The sequence below is a fragment of the Aotus nancymaae genome, unplaced genomic scaffold (assembly GCF_030222135.1).
Source record: "Aotus nancymaae isolate 86718 unplaced genomic scaffold, 86718_ANA_hifiasm-v0.15.2.pri h1tg000033l, whole genome shotgun sequence".
Lineage (NCBI taxonomy): Eukaryota > Metazoa > Chordata > Mammalia > Primates > Aotidae > Aotus > Aotus nancymaae.
This window is the reverse complement of record NW_026988447.1, coordinates 51,337,147-51,357,457: the sequence shown is the minus strand read 5'-3', so window position 1 is coordinate 51,357,457 and position 20,311 is coordinate 51,337,147.

The window sequence follows — 20,311 nt, the reverse complement described above, 5'->3', positions numbered from 1 at the left end:
TTACACTTTACGTCTTAAAGATGTTCCTTTGATTCAGTAACAGATCCATGCCTTGGCATAATTCAGACTTGGTAGTGGGAGCAAGAGGCAGTTAATCTAATCAGAATATTCAAGAAAATTCCTTCTTATGTGTTTTAACATCTGATTTTCCTGTAAAAGCTTTGCTTGACTAATAGTGAATGTACAATAGATATTATTTTGAAGTTTGGAATGATAACATAAAGTTATCCAAAAGGCACGAGGTGTTTGTTACTCAATCCTGCAAGTCTTTGTGTTCCAACCTAACACAAATAAAAAAAATCAACAATGATGACTAATGAGAATAGAAATAATTGCATAGGGAAATATGAAATAAGCACTTAAAACTATAATTAAAAGGTTTAAATATTTCCCATTATTTTATCTACTTATTATTTATTAATTTATTTTTAAATTTATTTTTCTCATTCTTTTTTGTTTTTATTCTACTCATTGTCCACTTTGCTCTTACTTATTTTCTCCCTTTTTATTTTTTTATTCCTTTTTATTTCCAATTTTCTGTCTGCCTTCTTTCAAACAATGCATTTTCTGTAAAAGCATTTTATTGTTGTTTTATCTAATCCTATCCTACCTTTTTTATGTTACATTTTAGTGGCTTTTTGATTATGTCTTTTCAAAAACTACATCAAGAATCAATTAGCAGCAATTCAAAACTGAAAAAATAACATATTAAAACTGCTAGGCTAAAAGAGACATTTTACATAAATAGATTTGCAATCTGGCCCAGCCAACTGGGTGTTTTGTCTGAGTGAGGAAGGCAGAGAATTGGAGAATGGGAAGGTTTGTGGCTTTTTTCACCTGCAGTCATATAGGTGTTCTTTTAGCCCACGGGCAGCAATGTAAGAGGGTAGATGTGAGACTATTAAAAGTGGGTTAGTGAAATAGTTGGAAATCTGTTGAGTGTTGTTTAGTATATTTATCTATAGCCAGCAATTTGGTTTCCATGGGTGACACTGCTACCTGTAGTAATTAACATTCAGTGATTGCTATATTTAAATCCCCAGCACATAAATCTTGCCTGCACTTTTAAAATCACCCTTACACAAGTCAAACTCAAGATTCCTTGGTGGATCCAGAGATTTTCAGTACACAAAACATGTTGAAAACACAAAGTTAATTTGGATGACAGAAAAAGTAGTGAGAGGGCAAATATTTCAGATAACTAAAACTTTTTTTTAAGATCATTTCCTGTATGTTCTTAGTAGGAAGGGCTTACCACATTGTCTCTCAAAAACAACCTTTCGAAAAATACCAGATATGCGCCTGATGAAGATCCTGGTGCTGCTTCTACAGCAGCAATGGCCCATACCCTCTCCTACCCATTCTCATTCTTATCCTGAATGCTTGCTTTTCTGTCATCATAGCGCATTATATTATATGTGAAGAAAACAAAATCTTGCTGTACATGATAAAGGTATGAATAAAGCGATAATAATGTTTGTCACTCCTGCCTGGGATTAGTTAGGGTACTTGTTATATAAAGACTTCTTTCCCAAGTTGACATTGAAAACATAAGTCAAATGCCACAGGAGCCTGTACTGGCTCTGGCATTGAGTTGCAATGGGAAGCTTAGCAAAATCTTTTATCTATTAAAAAGGAATAGATAGCTTCCCTATTTGTAAAATGAAGAACTGTAATTAACGATTTCAGAAAGTTCTTTCTAACATTTTGTGACTCAAATATAACAGGTAGAATGACTATATTAAAAATAAATATTGCTACTTTTTTTTAATTTCTAAAATTCTTTTTAGGCTCAGTGTGGTGGCTCATGCCTGTAATCCCATTGCTTTGGGAGACTGAGGCTGGTGGATCACTAGAGCCTAGGAGATTGAGACCAGCCTGTATGACATAGTGAGAGCCTATTTATTAAATAAATACATAAATAAATAAAAATTTTTTAAATGGAATTTTTAGCACAGTTACATTTCCTGAACAGTGGTATTTGGAATCCTGTGGCCCTGTCCTAGTAAAACAGTAATAATTGATAAAAAATTAACCAATTCAATTCTAATTGATTAAAAAAAACAACCGATGAAAATCTCTGAAAATCTAGGCACAAATAGCAGATGTAGAAACATTTACTTGGAAAAAAATCTACCAGATATTGGTAAAGAGTGAGAGTCTGTGGCACTTGAACCATGACCCACTCATTCCTTCCCAGCCTCCATGTCCCAGCTCATCTGCATAATGGAAATTCCCTGCCTCGTGGCATGACCAAAAGGGGAGGCCTTGTGTGCCTTCAGTTCCTGATCTAGTGATACAGTATCAAATCCAGGGAAGCAGACCACTAGCATTTCTTAATTGCTGGCAAAATTCTGATAAGTGCGGCCAAGAAGTAGGGTGCTCCCTTCTTTCATTTGCTCCCCATGCATAGACTAGAGACTCCATTCCAGGTATGGCAAGACCAAATTGCTGGACTCTGTTTGCTCTCAGCCCAAGTCTTACTAGGGTATTGTTCCAAGCTGAGAAAGGAAAGACTAGAAGGCCAGATTGAAAGGACACTTTCAAGAAAGTGAAAAGACAACACAGAGAATGGGAGAAAATATTTGCTAACCATGTATCTGTTAAAGGTCTAGTATCCAGAAAATATAAAGAATTCTTACAACTCAATGTAAAAAGAAAACAATTTAAAATGGGCAAACATCTGAATAGATATTTCTTCAAAGAAGATATACAAATGGATAATAAACACATGAAAAGATTCTCATAATCCTTAGCCATTAGAGAAATGCAAATCAAAACCACAGTGAGCTAACACTTCATACCCACTATCTCATGGCCATTCATACATACATATAACATACTATGTATATATAATGTGAGTAAAATAATAACTGTTTTCAAATATATGAAGAAATTAAAACCTTCTTACACCTTGATTAGATATATAAAATGGTGCAGCCACTTTGGAAAACAGGCTGTTAGTTCCTCGATTATTTAAAAATAGTTTCCATATGGCCCAGAGATTTGCTTCTAGGTATATACCCAAGATAAATAAAAACATGTCCATATAAAAACTTGTACATACATGTTCTTAGCAGCATTATTCAAAATAGCCAAAAGTAGAAACAATCTAAATGTTCATCAACTGATAATGGATAAACAAGCTGTCAGATATACATACCATAGAATATTATTTATCACTAAAAAGAAATGAAGTACTGATACATGGTACAATATGACATAAATGAATCTGAAAAACATTATGGTAAGAGAAAAATGGCAATCACAAAAGACAACCTAATAGACAAATCTATGGAGACAGAATGTAGGTTGCCTAGGGCTGAGAGCAAGGTGCTGGGGTGACAAGGAGAATACTGCTGATGATTACAGGACTTCTTTTAGAATGATGAAAATATTCTAAAATTGATTGTGAATATACTATATGCCATTAAATTGGGAATAGTTTGACATGTAAATCATATCTTAAAGCTTTTATGAAAAAATGTAAATAAGTACTTTGGCTAGTCAATGTGTTGTAATTTTATATTTTCTCATTTTTCTATTTCAGTTTGTACTTAGTTTATAATATTGCTGTCATATTTGTTACCATATAAAAATTTTATTTATTCTAAATTATCAGTAATTTTCTTTATGGCTTTGTGTATTTTGTCATTTTAAGATGAATTTCTTACTGCAATATTGGATGCAAGTTTTCCTTCTTTATTGTTCTAGCACTTTTACAGTTTTTTTTAAAAAAAATTTAAATCTATCATCTATCTAAAATTATTAAAAAGAAAAAAAAAACTTTTCTTCCTAATTTGCTACTCCATTTTTATCATATGTAAATTGCTGACATTTAATTAAGACTATTTCTGAAAACTCTCCATCTAATCATGACACTATAGCACACTATTTTCATGACTGTAGCTGCCAAATATGTTTTAATAGCTGGTAACCATAGTCAAAAATTACCTCATTTCTAACATTTTAAAATTTTTACGGCTTTTCTTGCATGCTTACTTTGCATTTAAAATTTTTAAATCAGTTAATCTAATTTCAAAAAATGGATGTTGAATACTCATGCTATTTTCATTGGAACTATATAAAATGTGTAGATTCATAGTTTAGATATTTTTTAAATACTGTATTTATATATAGTAAGAAATTAAGTCTTCTTTTATGTTTCTTGGGGATTTAAAGTTATCTTTGTATGAGAATGACACATTGCTTATTAGGTTTAAGTTCTGGGTTTTTTTGTCTTTTTTTTGTCTTTGGTGTCTTATAAATAAGATTTCTTCTCATTTTTTTCTGTGTGATTATTTGTAAACAGAAAAGCTTGACTTATGTATATTAATTTAATAATTATATAACCTATTATTTCTAGTAATTTTAGTTGATTCTCTTACATTTTCTAGTCATAAACATAGGAAAAATTTGTTCCTTCTGGTCAATTGTTATACTTCTGTTTCCTTTCACCTCTCTAACTATATTTGTTGGCACTGTCTGCAAAACTTAAAAATACTGATGAAGATGTGCAACTTCTGGCCGTACTTTAATGAGAATACTTTGTGTTCATCCAGGAAGCATAATATTAACTTGTTTTAAAGACATATTTTATTACATTCAGAAAGTATCTGACTATATTACAATTTTGTTTGCAAATTCTTTTTTTTCTTTTTTATTATTATACTTTAAGTTCTGGGGTACATGTACCTGATACACAGGTATACACATGCTATAGTAGTTTGCTGCATCCATCCTGCCATCATCTACATTACGTATTTCTCCTAATGTTATCCCTCCTCAATCCCCCCATCCCCTGCTATCCCTCCCCTAACTCCCCCATTCTCCATCAGGCCCCAGTGTGTGATGTTCCCCTCCCTGTGTCCATGTGTTCTCATTGTTCAACACCTACCTGTGAGTGAGAACATGTGGTGTTTGGTTTTCTGCTCTTATGTCAGTTTGCTGAGAATGATGGTTTCCAGCTTCATACATGTCCCTGCAAAGGACATGAGCTCATTCTTTTTTATGGCTGCATAGTATTCCATGATATATATGTGTCATATTTTCTTTATCCAGTCAATCATTGATGGGCATTTGGGTTGGTTCCAAGTCTTTGCTATTGTAAACAGTGCCACGATGAACATACGTGTGCATGTGTCTTTATAATAAACTATTTATAATCCTTTAGGTATATACCCAGTAATGGGATTGTTGGGTCAAATGGAATTTCTATTTCTAGATCCTTGAGGAATTGCCACCCCGTCTTCCACAATGGTTGAACTAATTTACCCTCCCACCAAGAGTGTAAAAGTGTTCCTATTCTCCACATCCTCTCCAGCATCTTTTGTCTCCAGTTATTTTAAGGTTTGCCATTCTAACTGGCGTGAGATGGTATCTCAATGTGGTTTTGATTTACATTTCTCTAATGACCAGTGATGATGAGCATTTTTTCATATGTTTGTTGGATGCATAAATGTCTTCTTTTGAATCTGCATGCAGTATTCTCACCCATGTTGAATGACTGATGCCTGTTTACCCTTTGGAAACCCTGAGGTGACCTAGGAAAGCCACCTGAGACCACTTCATAGCAAGGGAAGGCTTTAAGCAGTTACTAGAAAGAGATGGGGATTTGGCCCTGGCTCCTCCAGCATGAATTAGCTGTTATCCACTGTCCACATTCCTTATGAGTCAAATCCAGAGTCAAAGGATTTGAACCTACATTTGGAAATGTGACCACTCATAGCACCTGGCCTGCCGAGGTTGGGAGGATTGTACAGTACTCTCATTTAAAGGGGAAAATTAGATAACATGGAATTGATATTAATGAGATGCATTAATAAGAAACTGTGAGCATGCTGAGAGTTACAATTGTTGGTTTTCTGGTTTGATTGATTTCCTTTTTTCTTAGAAACATCAAAGCCAAGAAAGATGGTTTTACCTTTACTGACCCAACTGTAAATATGTATCTAGACTGTTTTTAAATGTGTTTCTTCATGACTGCTTCATGGAGCTCCAGGAAGCCTGTATCACCTGTGGTTGTTGGTATTTGGGCACTTTATATTTTTCTAAAAATGTGTTTTGGATCCTGTACTCTAATAAATCATAAGTTTCTTTTTAAAAATTTTCCAAAACTTTTCTCCATTTAAAAAATCCCTGTTATAAAAGTAGAACTTTCACAATGTTAAAATGTTAACTATTTGGATATAGCAACTTCTTTTCTCCTCAAATGAATGCCAAGTTATTTTGTACAATGATTAATAAATGGAACTTATCCAAAGAAACCAAAAAAAAAAAAAAAAAAAGAAAAGTGTGTGTTCATATCCTTTGCCTACTTTTTAATGGTTATTTTTTCTTGTAAGTTTGTTTAAGTTCTTTGTTGATACTATATCAAAGTAATTGAAATTTATCAAAATCGTTTTGACATCAAGGGAGCTGGTCATATATTCTTTTTTATTTGACCTATTTATAAATGGTAGTCAACAAATATCTCTCCAGCTAGTTTAGGCAGAAAAAGATTTCTTAACAGATATTTTATGGCTTTCAAATCTTTATAAGAGCTGTAATAACTGGCTCTAGGTTGAGCTTCCAAGTGCAGGCTCCATCCCTCCGTGTCATACCTACTCCCCTCATCTAGAAAGCAGCTGCCATTGTTATTGAAGCTGCTGAAACAGGGAACTCAACTGTGTGTCCAAAGGGCTGCACCTGAATTCCTATCACAAAGCAGATCTTCATTCCCTGCCTTTCTTCCTCTTTACCCAGTTTCAACTTGAAGCCTTAAAGTCTGATATCCCTGCTTGATTGGCAGAACCTAAATCAGCACCCAGCTTTCCAGATGCAAGAGTGACTGAGAAATGCGGATTTTAGAGTTTCAGCCTCCGCAGTACAAGGAAAGCATACCCCAAGGAGGCTTAAATGGCTATTGAGAAAGACAATCTATGCAACCTGCCATGCTATTAAAACAATGAATTATATTGAGAGAGTTTGTAATACTGAAACAGTTTTTCATTTCTAGAAAATATTCTGGTTAACTCTACAGGCCAATATTTTGCATTGATGTTATTATATGTGATTGGTTGGGTATACCATCCCCCCAATTTTTTTTCTGTTTGATATGGTTTGTGCCCAACTCTCAATCTGAATATTCACCCCCAGTGTTGGAGGAGGGGCCTTGTGAGAGGTGACTGGATCATGGGGATGGAATTCCCCCTTGCTGTTTTTATGATAGTGAGTTTTCACAAGATCAGGTTGTTTAAAAGTCTGCAGAATCTCTTTCTCCTGTTCCTTCCAAGTAAGCTGTGCCTGCTTCCTCTTCAGTTTCTGCCATGATTGTAAGTTTCCTAAGGCCTCCCAGCCATGCTTCCTGTGCTGCCTGCAGACTGTAATTTTTTGTGTTGGATAATTAATACAGTGGCTTTCTTTTCTACAAAAATCATCATATAAAGTCATATATTTTCCTTTATTTACTATTGACAAAAATATTTTCTGCTTTCTAGGTGGTTGGCTATTTCCATTTTCTTTCTGAAACAAAATTAAAAATAATTTTCAAATAAATACTTTGGCATTTTCTTTTTGTTATGCTTTTGTATTTTTATAAACTTGTAATCAGATAATTTTGTCTCATGTTTTTATCTTTTCATAATATATTCATTGTTTTTGGAATAATATAAAGTCAAACTTTGAAATATTATGTAAGCACTTAAAAGTGTGTTCATGGCTTTCAAAGTATACAGATTAATATATCTTTCTGATAAACATTTTTATGTTTTTTATACTTCGTATTTGCCCTTTTAAAAAATTCTGCCTGATTATTAGAGGCTGAGAAAGCTGTTAACTTTTTGTTATTAATAGGCTGTGTATTTTATGTTACGTTTCCTGAAATACGTTTTATACATTTAGATTTTATATAATCAGATGATTAAATATTCACAGTCTTCTTTGTGAATTTTGTGATTTATTATTAATAAAGTTGTCACTTGACAAATTTAATGCTTTTTGCTTCAATTTCTCCCTTGGCTAATACCAATATGTCAATTTTACTATTTTTAATTGCATTTACTTATTATATAATTGCCTACTATTTTACTTCCAACTCTCGTGAGTCACTTGTTTTAATTTTCTCCCCTAAACACAAGATACTGTTGGTTTTAGTTTCAAATTTAATCTGTTTTAATAGACTAATTAATTCTTTTTATACTAATTGGTATGACAGATAAGATTTCTTGTTTTTAATTCTGTAACCTTTTGACTTTTTCTTGATAAAATTGAGGGAATAGATAAAACCACTAGATTTCAGTCACATTTTTATTAAACTGTAAGAGCCAGAGGGGCTGCTTTTCTATTTTATCTTCTGCCTTCTTATCTTCCATGCTCTTATTCCTTGATTTAATGCAGGAGGAAATTATCTATGAACATTTATAAATATTTTCTTTCTTCCTTTCTTCTATGTTTTACCTATTTATTCATATTTATTTAGGATTAAAAATGGGAACTCTTATTTTATTCCTCCCTTTCAACTCAGAAATCTAAACCTATAATTTTTAATGGATACTTGACAAATCATATTATAGATGTGTTATACCTCTTCATCCTCTTTTGCCTAGTTATTATTTTTTACTATTAGTTGCATATAGTATGGAGGAAGACAGGAGGCACATTGTTATGTCTTCAGTGATTAGAGTCTCTAAAGGACTTTGTCCTGCCCTGTGTGTGCAATTATGGTAGAAATAATCAGGGTGTTTATAATCATGTATTATTAGAAATTGATTGTTGTAATAAACTCTTCTTCAGTGCAGCTGAGAGAAGTCTATCTCTCTCCAATTTTACTAGAAAGGCATATGAAGCAATAGGTCTAAGCAAGAATTAACCTCAACTGAGCCAGAAGAATCACTTTCTGCCTAATAGCCAAGAAACACATACTGTATTCCCAATGATTTCAGATCAGGTTCTCTGGAGAATTTAAAATGATGACTAGAATTGTTTGAGGGAACCCTTACCCAAAGACATGAGTAGAAAGAGAAAGATTAGGTCATAAGAACACACTAATTTTAGATCAAGCCAAGTGATTAAAGCAGTGATTCCTATTAAGATGATGTTTAGTTTTAGAACAGAAGAAAATCTTGAATGAATTGTAAAGTTTTATGATTTCATACCACAATGGAACAATCAAAAAACTACAAAGTGAATAGAGTTTTAGAAAATGGAAAACATGGTTTTATTAGTCTGTTTTCATGCTGCTGATAAAGACATACCTGAGACTGGGTAATTTATAAAGAAAAAGAGGTTTAACGGACTTGCAATGTCACATGGCTGGGGAGGCCTCACAATCACGGCAGAAGGTGAAAGGCACATCTTACTTGGTGGCAGACAAGAGACAATAAAAACCAAGTGAAAGGGTTTTCCCCTTATAAAACCATCATAACTCATGAGACTTATTCACTACTGTGAAAACAGTATGGAGGAACTACCACCATGATTCAATTATCTTTCACTGGTTTCCTCCCACAACATGTGGGAATTATGGGAGCTACAATTCAAGATGAAATTTGAGTAGGGACATAGCCAAATCGTATCATTTCACCCCTGACCCCTCCCAAATCTCATGTCCTAGCATTTCAAAACCAATCATGTCTTCCTAACAGTCCCCCAAAATCTTAACTAATTTCAGTGTTAACTCAAGAGTCCAGTCTCATCTGAGACAAGGCAAGTTCCTTCTCCCTATGAATCTGCAAAATCAAAAACAAGTTAGTTACTTCCTACATACAACAGGGACACAAGCTTTGGGTAAATACAGCCATTCCAAGTGGGAGAAACTGGCCAAAACAAAGAGGCTATGGGCCTATGCAAAAATTCAAAATCTAGGGGGGCAGTCAGATATTAAAGCTTCAAAATGATCTCCTTTGACTTCATGTCTCACATCCAGCTCATACTGATGTAACAGGTGGATCCCAATGGTCTTGGGAAGCTCTACCTCTGTGGCTTTGCAGGGTACAACCACCCTGCCAGCTGCTTTCACAGGCTGGTGTTGAGTGTCTGCAGCTTTTCCAGGTGCATGGTGCAAGATGTCAGTGGCTCTACCATTTTCTGGGGTTTGGGGGATGGTGGCCTTCTTCTCACAGCTTCACAATGTGGTACTTCAGTGAGGATTCTCTGTGGAGGCTTCAACCACACATTTTCCTTTTACACTGCCCTAGCAGAGATTTTCCATGAGGGCTCTGCCCCTGCAGCAAACTTCTGCCTGGACATCCAGGCATTTCCATACATCTGAAATCTAGGCAGAGATTCCCAAACCTTAATTCTTGACTTTTGTGCAACTGCAGGCTTAACACTACATGGAAGCTGCCAAGGCTTGAGGCTTGCATCCTCTGAAGCCATGGCTTCAGCTCTATATTGGCCCCCTTTAGCCATGGCTAGAATGGCTGGAACACAGAGCACGAAGTTCCTAGGCTGCATACAGCATGGGGGCCCTGGGTCCCAGTTATGAAACAATTTTTTCCTCCTAGGCCTCCAGGCCTGTGATGGGAGGGGCTGCCATGAAGGCTTCTGACATGTCATGGAGACATTTTCCCCATTGTCTTGGCAGCTAACATTTGGCTCCTGATACTTATGCAAATTTCTGAAGCAAGCTTAAATTTCTCCACTGCCAATGGGTTTTTCTTTTCTGTTGTATCGTCAGGTTGCAAATTTTCTAATCTGTTATGCTCCATTTCTCTTTTAAAACTGAATGTTTTTAATAGCACTCAATTTGCCTCTTGAATGCTTTGCTCCTTAGAAATTTCTTCCACCAGATACCCTAAATCATCTTTCTCAAGTTCAAAGATTCACAAATCTCTAGGGCAGGGCAAAATGTCACCAGTTTCTTTACTAAAACATAGAAAGAGTCACCAGATCCCAACAAGTTCCTCATCTCCATCTGAGACCACCTCAGCCTTGATTTCATTGTCCATAACATTATTAACATTTTAAGATTATCAACATTGCTCCAGATCCAAACAAGTTCCTCATCTCCATCTGAGACCACCTCAGCCTTGATTTCATTATCCATAACATTATCAACATTTTGTTCAAAGCCATTCAACAAGTCTCTAGGAAGTTCCAAACTTTTCCAAATTTTTCTGTCTTCTTCTGAGTTCTCCAAACTGTTCCAGCCTCTGCCTGTTACCCAGTTCTGAAGCAGTTTTCACATTTTCTGGTATAATTACAGCAGTGGTCCACTCTGCTGGTACCAATTTACTGTATTAGTCCATTTTCACACTGCTGATAAAGATATACCTGAGACTGAGTAATTAATAAAGAAAAAGAGGTTTAATGGACTCACAGTTCCATGTTGATGGTGAGGCCTCACAATCATGGCAGAAGGTAAAAGGCAGGTCTTACATGGCAGACAAGAGAGAATAAGAACCAAACAAAAGGGATTTCCCCTTATAAAACCATCAGATCTCATGAGACTTATTCACTACCATGAGAACATCCCATGATTCAATTATCTCCCACTGGGTCCCTCCCACAACACCTGGGAGTTAAGGGAGCTACAATTAAAGATGAGATTTGGGTTGGGACACAGCCAAACCGTATCAGTGGTGTTCAAATTTTAAATTTCAATAAAGAAACTCAAAACTGATTTAACTAAATTATTTCTCTGGAAGACCAAATGCAAGTCAGTGCAAAAATTATAGAAGACATGGATGAAAACATGAGACATGGCAATGATCCAGGGCTTCCTAAAAAGAGAGACAGACAGCTGAGGGAGAAGAAATGATCAAACAATATAAGAAAACTTGAATAACAGAAAGATATAAATTCTTAAGTAGGAAAGGCTCACTGACTTCAAAATAGAATTAATTTGGAAAGATGTACCTAAGGAATTTTCTGAATGACAGAGATAGAAAAAACTTTATAAGCCTACAGATGGAAGAGAATGAAAATGGCATCAAGCTTCTCATGTAGGCTAAGAAAACAAATTTTTACAGAAAAGAAGTTTGATCTAAGAATTATATTCCAATCAATTTTCAATTCTTATGTAAGACAAAAGGCAGAGATTTAGGGACATGCCAGAAAGCTAAAATTTCAATCCTTTAATTTAAATAATTGAGAGAGTTCAACATAGTGAAAATTATATTAGAACAAACATTTCTATAAGACAGAGTAAGAAACAGTGACAAATCCTCTGAGACTGCTCTCATTGCTTTTGAGGAGCCCCTATTTCCACACCTTCTTGCTTTGCTTCTTGTTGGTGGGCTACTTGATTTGTATATTTCTTTTAGAATAAACATGACTGTTTTGTGTTTTTTGTTTGTTTGTTTGTTTGCTTATAAAGCTTTTATGTCAACTTTCTTGGAACATCTCTGATGGTTGCTGGAATAGCAGGTTCCTTCTGTGGTGGTCCCTGATGCTTCCAGCATAGTGGTAATCTGTTGGAATGATGTGATAGGTAAGAGGTGTCATTCTGTTCAGTACTCAGATATTTCCTTTTTGGAATATTCATCCACATATGTCTATTGCCTATGTCTGGTTATCAATCTCCAGTTCTCTGGTTTCCCTTTGGGTTGCAGAGAGCATATGTCCACTACAAATCAGTTTAATACAGCATTAGGTATAGGCCTCATCTTAGGCACTAAGGTGGGCAGATATCTTATTTAATTAAAAGGAAAATGTTATACCATATAAGAGTGTGTTCTGTTTTAATATTTCCACAGAATGATGTAAAACTCAAGAGTCTGTATAATGGCTGGCAACTGGGTAAGAACTAGACACTCCCAGATAAGAAGGAATATCAAATATGAGGTGTGGCCATAATTCACAGGGCACCACATAATTAGAGGACTGCTCAGCTCCTGTTAGTATTGAAGGATATTAAGAATCTAATATCCTCTGAAATTTAAGACATATTTCATGCACTTACTGTACTATAGCAATTTTGACTTTGCCATCAGTGACTGCTTTGGGGTGAGGTTAAAGGCCATGGGCTACCTCAAAGCTACAGCAGCACCCTAGGGGCCACTTGTAAAGCTATATAAGCACAACTCCCATGTGATCTCTTACACTCCAAGACCTCATTGTGTAATGCTGCTGGTCCCTCGCTAGCACTCACCAAGTCATTTCCTCTTCTATTCTCTATCCTCTCCCCATTCCATCATCATGGACCTCCAGCTGACTATATGTGAGGTCTAGGTCAGTGACACACCCATGGTCATGTGGCAGTTTGATATGGTGGAGGATGGACCAACACCTCTTCTTCTCAGGAGTTGTCTGGGAGTTCAGCCCCTGGAGTCTATACAGTTTCGGCAGCTACATTAGCTTTAGTGGCCATTCTTAAGAAGACATCAAATGAATGTTATGCGAAGAAAAGATTGATGAAATGAAAAGTGATTAGAATGAATTTTAACACAAAGAAACAAACTCCAAGATATGTGAAATGCTACAATGGGAAGGATAGTGGATTGGCATTCATGCTAACAAGATGTGCTTTGGAAATGTTTGGTGGAGTATATGAAAAGAGAAAATTATTTCCTGGTGGACATCTGTATTGTTAGGTCACCAGCCAAGCCTTCAGCTGTGTGTATTTATAATGTGGGTGTTCAGCAATTAGCTCAGGAATGTTGGGCAGTAATTGTTAGGACAAACTTCACCAAAAGGAAAGGTATTAATCATTTACAGAAAAAAAGTTTTATTTTTCTATCTTGGTGAGTGGTGTTAAAATATTTAAGGGAAGAAAGATATCAGCTATCAGAATATGAAAAGGAGGGTGGAATAACAAATGTGATATGTGGAAGAATGGAGGAGACCAGAAAGATTTCCTAAGTGGAAACAAAATTACATATTGATAAAATATTAGTCACCTAGGAGAAGATAGAAATTTTTAATGAATAGCAAATTAAGCAAAATGAATCTTAAAAAAGAATTATAACTCACCAATAGAATATGAAAAGCTTCTCAGTTTCACATATGATTAGGAAGATGCAAATAAAGCCACAATATGTTGTTAGTTTAAAACTACCAGGTTAGCAGAAATTATTTTTACATTTTATTATATTTAGTGTTAATAAAAGCGTGGAGAAACAAATATCTATGTGCAGTTGGTGGAACATTAAGTTAATCCAATTTTTGGAGTAAAATTTGGTAGTATCTATTAAAATTAAAATTTATAAACTTTTATAAACAATTTCACCTTCAGAAATTTAACCTTAATGCAAAATTGAATTTACATGAATTTAAATTTGTGTTGTCTGCAAGTACAAAAAATTGGAACAATGTAAGTGTCTATTAGAAAAATTTATATTCTGATGCTGTCAATTCTAATCAAAGTAAAAGATGGGAATTGAGATAGGATGTTATTAGTATAATAATTGATGGAAAGACTAATAGAACAAAATGGAGAGTTCAGAAAACCTGTTTATGTGAAAATGTAACTTATTTAGAAAAAATTCACATAAGTGAGAAAAATGTGAGGAGTTCAATTAGTGGTAGAAAGACCATTGATTGTTAACTTGCAATAAAATAGGTAAAGTTACTACATTTCATTGATTCTAACACCACTTCTCATATTTTAACATTTCTGAAATGTCTATATCTTAGTTAGTGGAGAGTCATAGTTTAATTAGAAACATTTTCTTTTCTTTCTTAGAGATATGTAAATTAAACTAATATTCTTAGAGTTCTATATTTAATAACATATGGTAGATCCCTACTTAACACAATGCAGGAAAATTACACACACACACACACACACACACACACAGAGGTACATGCATAACAGATATAAACAAAGATAAAAACACAAGTAATTTTTATTTGTAACTGAGAATTTGGCTCTAGGTCACATCCCTATCTCTTATCTTTCAAACCTGATCATAGAAATTTCAAAGGCTTTACCTGGCCATGCTAATGGGTAAAAAGCTGCCCTGCACAGTTCAAGCTTGGTGTACAACCAGAGCATTGCTGCCTCTAGGGGGAGTTGCAGTGGAGGACTCAGCCTCTCGGCACCTCCCCCACCCTACTGACCAACCTGCATTCCAAGCTTAAGTGCCTCCATTCAGAGGCCTTCTTATTGGAAGATGATGGAGGGCGTCTCTGCTCAGACCCTTTTCAGGTGCCTCCACTGAGACCTATTTTTTGGAAGGCAGATGAGTGTGCTTGAATGAGTGTCCTAAGCTACAAACCTCTACTGCACATTACTATACTAAATACTGCAGGCAATTTTAACACAACCCTAAGTATTTGTGCATCTAAATATAGAAAAGGAGTAGTAAAAATACAATATTATAATCTTATGAGACCACGGTAGTGTACATGGGTTGTCACTGATAGAACTGTCATTCTGTAGCACACAACTGGGTATCTCAAATACTGTCAATAATTTAATTTTCTCATTTTTCTCAGAATCCCTGCTTTAATATTGTCATAAGCACTTGTTTTGTCTGATCAAGAAGTAGTTTAGCAGGGTATACATTGTGTGCCAGTTGGGGTGGTTTATCTGAGTGTGCTAAGAGAATCCATCCAGCATTCTGTTCAGGGATACTCTAGCAGCTGTGAAATTAAAAATGTTTGCTCAGTTGCCACTAGGAAGGTCAACCTCCTCCCAGCCCTCTGAGTCATGAGTCTTCTTGTGGGTGGCAGCAAGTAGGGGCATTTGGACCTGATGTCTGCTGGTATTGATGGCCCCGTTTTCTCTGGCATGGAAGCTTCAGATATGTTTGGGATCCCTGTGATCTTCAAGGAATAAATAGGCTTCACTTAAAATAGAAAGAATAAGGAGAAAAAGTGACTGACAGTTTGTGCTAGGCCAGCTATTTCTCACAGATGTTAGAAAAAATATTTTCAATATAATTTTTGGGAGATAACATCATTCAATTTCCATAAAACAAGATGAACAAGACTAATTTCTAATTTGACAATTTGCTGTACACAGAATTTTTCAGCATCACTTAAATTCTTTCATTTATTTAAAAAAAAAAAAACCTCATCTCAAAAACTAGGGCTGAAACGGCCCATAAAGAGGAAGCCTGGAGTGCCTTTTATGAGAGTATGTTTTTCCAGTACTAGATTTAATTAATTACATTAGTCTAATAAGCTCCATTTCCTATCTACTGACTTTGATGTTCAGAATTATACTGAAGTTATCTGTACAAAGACTGCGGTGATTAGTATAAGAAATTGACTTTATAATGTTTCAAATCTTTTGATGTGCTAAATTGTGAGTTTCCCTAGAGGTATAGGTTAACTACATAATTGGTATTCTGAAATGCCAATTATTTTTTCACAAAAAAATTATCAAAATGAACATATACATGATCTCTGTCTATCTCTGCCTAAAGAGATTGGCTTTCTCTTTGGCTTACTCAGATTCTCAATGGAGAAAATAATGTGGCCATCAACATTGTCTCCTTCCTGGCTTGGTCTAAGGACACAATTTGTCCACATTGGGCTCTTCATAGTTTTTAAGTCCAAAGTCAGTGCTCAACACACTTTGCCCCTCAATTTTCAGTTGAACTGAAGGAAATGAAAAATAACTTCTCATAAAAAGGATGGGGATTGACTGAGGACTCTCAGAGATTTTGACAAGAATTCATTCCTTGTGTAGAGAACTACAGTATTCACATTTTTTATTCAGTATAATTGAGTAACCCAAATGGTTGAAAAATAGTCACAGAGAAGACAGTAAGAGTAATTACGTTATTACAGAGAAAACATATACTATGTAAGAGTAAATTATCTTTAAAATATCTGGAGAATACATATAATACAAACTTTTTTAAAAAGACAAAAACACTTATTATTCATCCCCCACACTTGGAGAGAGGTACAGAAAATCATATTCAATTCTTTCCTTGGGAGGATCACTTCTGGTTCCTCTGTCTTTCCTACTATTGCCTCATTCCCATCAAAACACAGATATTCTTTTCTTTTTTATTTGGTGATTTGGAAGAAAATTACATTCTTCTAGCATAGCCTCAAATCATGGCTCTGATTTTTCTCTGATGTTCAAATTACTGATTGATATGGTTTGGCTGTGTCTCCTCCCAAATCTCATAATGAATTTTAACTCCCACAATTCCCATGTGTCATGGGAGAAATTTGGTGGGAGACAATTGAATTATGGGGGCAGGTTTTTCCTGCACTGTTCTTGTGATAGTGTATGAGTCTCATGAGACCTGATGGTTTTAAAAATAGGAGTTTCCCTTCACAAGCTTTTTTTTTGCTTGCCATCATCCATGTAAGATGTAACTTGCTTCTCCTTGCCTTCTGCCATGATTGTGAGGCCTCCCCAACTATGTGGAACTGTAAGCCCATTAAACTTCTTCTTTCTTTTGTAAATTTTCCAGTTTCAAATGTACTTTTATCAGCAGCATGAAAACAGACAAATACAGAAAATTGGTACCAGGGGTGGGGTGCTACTGAAAAAGTACCTGAAAATGTGGAATCGACTTTGGAACAGGGTAACAGGCAGAGGTTGGAACAGTTTGGAGGGCTCAGAAGAAAACAAAAAAATATGGGAAAGCTTGGAACTTCTTAGAGACTTATTGAATGACTTGTTGAATGCTGATAATGTTATGGACAATGAAATGCAGGCTTAAGTGGTCTCAGATGGAGACGAGGGACTTGTAGGGAACTGGAATAAAGATGACTCTTTCTATGTTTTAGCAAAGAAACTGGTGGCATTTTGTCCCTGCCCTAGAGATTTGTGGAACTTTGAACTTAAGAAAGATGATTTAGGGTATCTGGTGGGAGAAATTTCTAAGCAGCAAAGCATTCAAGAGGTGACTTGGGGGTTGCTGTTAAAGACATGCAGTTTTAAAAGGGAAACAGAGCATGAAAGTTCAGATACTTTGCAGCCTGACAATATGATAGAAAGGAAAATCCCATTTTCTGAGGAGAAATTCAAGCCTGCTGCATAAATTTGCATAAGTAACGAGGAGCCAAATGTAATTTACCAGGACAATGGAGAAAATGTCTCCAGGGAATGTCAGAGGTCTTCACAGCAGCTCCTCTCATCACAGACCCAGAGGTCTAGGAAGAAAAAATAATTCCGTGGCCAGGGCCCCAGCCCCCCTACCCCCGGCTGCTGTGTGTAGCCTAGGAACTTGGTGCCCTGCATTCCAGACACTCTAGCCATAGCTAAAAGGGGCCAAGGTACAGCTTGGGCTGTTGTTTCAGAGGGTGCAAACCCTAAGCCTTGGAAGCTTCTATGTGGTGTTGAGCCTGTAGGTACTTGAAAGTTAAGAATTGAGGTTTGGTAACCACCACCTAGATTTCAGAAGATGAAAGGAAACACCTGGATGTCCAGGCAGAAGTTTGCTGCAAGGATGGGTCCCTTATGGAGGACTTTTCCTAGGGTAGTGTGAAAGGAAACATAGGGCCGGGACACTGCCTAGTGGAGCTGTGAGAAGAGGGCCACCATCCTGCAGACCCCAGAATGGTAGATCCACTGACAACTTGCACCACGAACCTGGAAAACCACAGACATTCAATACCAGTCTGTAAAAGCAGCCAAGACGGGTGCTATACCTTGCTAAGCCACAAGGGCAGAACTGCTCAAGACCATGGGAACCTACCTGTTGCATCAGCATGACCTGGGTTCGAGTTATGGAGTCAAAGGAGATCATTTTGGAGCTTTAAGATTTGACTGTCCCACTGGATTTTCAACTTGCATAGAGCCTGTAGCTCTTTTGTTTTGGCCAATTTCTCCCATTTGGAACGTTGTATTTACCCAATGTGTGTACCCCTGTTGTATCTAGGAAGTAACTAACTTGCTTTTGATTTTACAGGCTCGTAGGTGGAAAGGACTTGCCTTATCTCAGGTGATACTTTGGACTATGGACTTTTGAGTTAGTACTGAAATGAGTTCAGAGTTTGGGGGAACTATTGGGAAAGCATGATTGATTTTGAAATGTGAGGACATGAATTTGGGAGAGGCCAGCAGTGGAATGATATGGCTTGACTGTGTCCCCACCCAAATCTCACCTTGAATTGTAGCTCCCACAATTCCCATGTGTCATGGGAGGAACTGAGTGGGAGGTGATTGAATTATGGGCGTGGGTTTTTCCTGTACTGTTCCCATGATAGTGAATGAGTCTCATGAACTCTAATGGCTTTAAAAATGGGAGTTTCCCTGCATAAGCTCTTTTTTTTTTTTTTTTTTTTTTGCCTTTTGCCACCCATAGAAGATGTGACTTACTTCTTGTTGCCTTCTGCCATGATTATGAGGCCTCCCCAGCCACAGGGAACTGTAAGTCCATTAAACCTCTTCCTTTTGTAAATTTTCCAGTCTTGAGTATGTCTGTATCAGCAGCATGAAAATGGACTGATAAACTAATAAAACATACACAATCTCTGTTCATTTTTTTTATGAGGTGTACCCAGCATGAAACAAGATTGAGGGGCTAGATTGGAGGGAGAGTTGCAATACACATTTGTGCCCTATTATTGTAGGGTGTGGTTCTCCAGCAGTAAGTAAAGCAATTCAATTCAGGAAGATAGAAGTAGAAAGCCTGATATACTGTCATTTTAAGGCCTTGGTGTTTATACTTTCCTCTGCCTGGAATGCTGTTTCCCAAATATTCAGGTCTCTGCCCAAATGTCTCCTTCTTTGTGAGGACTTTCCAAACTCCCTGTTCAAAATGATAGTCCCCTTCCTGGCATGCTTTATATCATTCCTTGATATCCTACATAGTTTATTGTTTCTTCATTCTCTCTTTTCCCAACTAGAATATAAGCTCCATAAGAATTTAACTGCTCTATCTTACTGCTCAGAATACTTGCTGGTATAATTCTACAAGCATTTTTTGAATAAATGAATTAAGGTCCATAGTTTCTGGATCAAGCTATCTCTTCAAAATCAGTTTTACCTAGAAACCTATACTTTGGAAAATAAAGATAGTACTACATTTTAGTTCCTGTACAGCTCCTATGTATATTTCTTAAATTTGTTATCCCCCTAGATAAGGAGGATTGTGATTAATGACTATCTTTAGACTGAGAAAATAATATTTTAAAATCACAGACTGTACCAGCCAAAGCTGTCAAGTTTTGTGAGATGGAGGTATGTGGGAAGAATGCATATTAAGATTTGGTGAATTCACTGTCTTTATTGGCTTGGGTAATTTATTTATATATAAGCATATATAACCCCTTAACTCTTAGATAACCACTATATAAAAACCATTAACATATAACTGTATGTAAATGGCTAGGTAGCTATAAAATCACTCATGCTATAGATTGTGGTATTTCAGAGTGAAGGAATTATGAGTTTCCATTTTCATCATATTTTTAAGGTGTTCATTTCAAATTTTAAATTGAACATACATGATTTAATCACTACACAAGGACT